This window comes from Heptranchias perlo, unplaced genomic scaffold, assembly GCF_035084215.1.
Source record: "Heptranchias perlo isolate sHepPer1 unplaced genomic scaffold, sHepPer1.hap1 HAP1_SCAFFOLD_1694, whole genome shotgun sequence".
In the NCBI taxonomy this organism is placed as follows: domain Eukaryota; kingdom Metazoa; phylum Chordata; class Chondrichthyes; order Hexanchiformes; family Hexanchidae; genus Heptranchias; species Heptranchias perlo.
In genome coordinates this window covers 20137-23349 of record NW_027138963.1, presented here as the reverse complement: position 1 = coordinate 23349, position 3213 = coordinate 20137, and positions in this window count along the sequence as shown.

Here is a 3213-nt window from a genome sequence, read left to right as displayed (position 1 = left end):
TGGACGTGGTGATCTCTCTCTCTCTCTCTCTCTCTGGACGTGGTGATCTCTCTCTCTCTCTCTCTCTCTGGACGTGGTGATCTCTCTCTCTCTCTCTCTGTCTGGACGTGGTGATCTCTCTCTCTCTCTCTCTCTCTCTGGACGTGGTGATCTCTCTCTCTCTCTCTCTCTCTCTCTCTCTGGACGTGGTGATCTCTCTCTCTCTCTCTCTCTGGATGTGGTGATCTCTCTCTCTCTCTCTCTCTGGACGTGGTGATCTCTCTCTCTCTCTCTCTCAACGTGGTGATCTCTCTCTCTCTCTCTCTCTCTGGACGTGGTGATCTCTCTCTCTCTCTCTCTCTCTGGACGTGGTGATCTCTCCCTCTCGACGTGGTGATCTCTCTCTCTCTCTGGACGTGGTGATCTCTCTCTCTCTCTCTCTCTGGACGTGGTGATCTCTCTCTCTCTCTGGACGTGGTGATCTCTCTCTCTCTCTCTCTGGACGTGGTGATCTCTCTCTCTCTCTCTGGACGTGGTGATCTCTCTCTCTCTCTCTCTCTCTCTCTGGACGTGGTGATCTCTCCCTCTCTCTGGACGTGGTGATCTCTCTCTCTCTCTCTCTCTCTCTGGACGTGGTGATCTCTCTCTCTCTCTCTCTCTGGACGTGGTGATCTCTCTCTCTCTCTCTCTCTCTCTGGACGTGGTGATCTCTCTCTCTCTCTCTCTCTCTCTGGACGTGGTGATCTCTCTCTCTCTCTGGACGTGGTGATCTCTCTCTCTCTCTCTCTCTGGACGTGGTGATCTCTCTCTCTCTCTCTCTGGACGTGGTGATCTCTCTCTCTCTCTCTGGACGTGGTGATCTCTCTCTCTCTCTCTGGACGTGGTGATCTCTCTCTCTCTCTCTCTCTCTCTGGACGTGGTGATCTCTCTCTCTCTCTCTCTCTCTGGACATGGTGATCTCTCTCTCTCTGGACGTGGTGATCTCTCTCTCTCTGGACGTGGTGATCTCTCTCTCTCTGGACGTGGTGATCTCTCTCTCTCTCTCTCTGGACGTGGTGATCTCTCTCTCTCTCTCTCTCTGGACGTGGTGATCTCTCTCTCTCTCTCTCTCGACGTGGTGATCTCTCTCTCTCTCTCTCTCTCGACGTGGTGATCTCTCTCTCTCTCTGGACGTGGTGATCTCTCTTTCTCTGGACGTGTTGATCTCTCTCTCTCTCTCTCTGGACGTGGTGATCTCTCTCTCTCTCTCTGGACGTGGTGATCTCTCTCTCTCTCTCTGGACGTGGTGATGTCTCTCTCTCTCTCTCTCTCTGGACGTGGTGATCTCTCTTTCTCTCTGGACGTGGTGATCTCTCTCTCTCTCTGGACGTGGTGATCTCTCTCTCTCTGGACGTGGTGATCTCTCTCTCTCTCTCTCTGGACGTGGTGATCTCTCTCTCTCTCTCTCTCTCTGGACGTGGTGATCTCTCTCTCTCTCTCTCCCTCTCTGGACGTGGTGATCTCTCTCTCTCTCTCTCTCTCTGGACGTGGTGATCTCTCTCTCTCTCTCTCTCTCTCTGGATGTGGTGATCTCTCTCCCTCTCTGGATGTGGTGATCTCTCTCTCTCTCTCTCTCTCTGGACGTGGTGATCTCTCTCTCTCTCTCTCTCTGGACGTGGTGATCTCTCTCTCTCTCTCTCTCTGGATGTGGTGATCTCTCTCTCTCTGGATGTGGTGATCTCTCTCTCTGGATGTGGTGATCTCTCTCTCTGGATGTGGTGATCTCTCTCTCGATGTGGTGATCTCTCTCTCGATGTGGTGATCTCTCTCTCTGGACGTGGTGATCTCTCTCTCTCTCTCTGGACGTGGTGATCTCTCTCTCTCTCTCTCTCTCTCTCTCTGGACCTGGTGATCTCTCTCTCTCTCTCTCTCTCTGGACGTGGTGATCTCTCTCTCTCTCTCTCTCTCTCTGGACATGGTGATCTCTCTCTCTCTCTCTCTGTGGATGTGGTGATCTCTCTCTCTCTCTCTCTCTCTGGACGTGGTGATCTCTCTCTCTCTCTCTGGACGTGGTGATCTCTCTCTCTCTCTCTGGACGTGGTGATCTCTCTCTCTCTCTCTCTGGACGTGGTGATCTCTCTCTCTCTCTCTCTCTGGATGTGGTGATCTCTCTCTCTGGATGTGGTGATCTCTCTCTCTCTCTCTCTCTCTGGACGTGGTGATCTCTCTCTCTCTCTCTGGACGTGGTGATCTCTCTCTCTCTCTGGACGTGGTGATCTCTCTCTCTCTCTCTCTCTGGACGTGGTGATCTCTCTCTCTGGATGTGGTGATCTCTCTCTCTCTCTCTCTCTCTCTGGATGTGTTGATCTCTCTCTCTCGATGTGGTGATCTCTCTCTCTCTCTCTCTCTGGACGTGGTCATCTCTCTCTCTCTCTCTCTGGACGTGGTGATCTCTCTCTCTCTCTCTCTGGATGTGGTGATCTCTCTCTCTCGATCTGGTGATCTCTCTCTCTCTCTCTCTCTCTCTCTGGATGTGGTGATCTCTCTCTCTCTCTCTCTCTGGACGTGGTTTTATAGCAGATAGTGTTTTTTTTAGTGAACCTAGGTCCCTAGTATAGTTAACATTTTCTAATTTCAACGTAATTTAAAAGGGGTAACTAAGCTAAGGCAAGTCATGGCAGCCGACCTCGCACCCGTGATGTGCCCCTCCTGCAAGATGTGGGAAGTCATGGACACTACCAGTGTCCCTGCCGACCATGTGTGCGGGAAGTGTGTCCACCTGCAGCTACTGACCGATCGTATCTCGGAGCTGGAGCTGCGGGTGGACTCACTGTGGAGCATCCGCGATGCAGAGAAACTCGTGGATAGCACGTTTAGCGAGTTGGTCACACCGCAGGTAAAGGGTATACAGGCAGGAAGTGAATGGGTGACCACCAGGAAGAGTAAGAGATGCAGGCAGGTAGTGCAGGGGTCCCCTGTGGCCATCCCCTCTCAAACAGATATGCCACTTTGGATGCTGTTGGGGGGGATGACTTATCAGGGGAAGGCAGCAGCAGCCAACTTCCTGGCACCACGGGTAGCTCTGCTGCACAGGCTGGGAGGAAAAAGAGTGGCAGAGCTATAGTGATAGGGGACTCAATTGTAAGGGGAATAGACAGGCGTTTCTGCGGCCGCAACCGAGACTCCAGGATGGTGTGTTGCCTCCCTGGTGCAAGGATCAAGGATGTCTCGGAGCGGCTACAGAACATTTTGGAG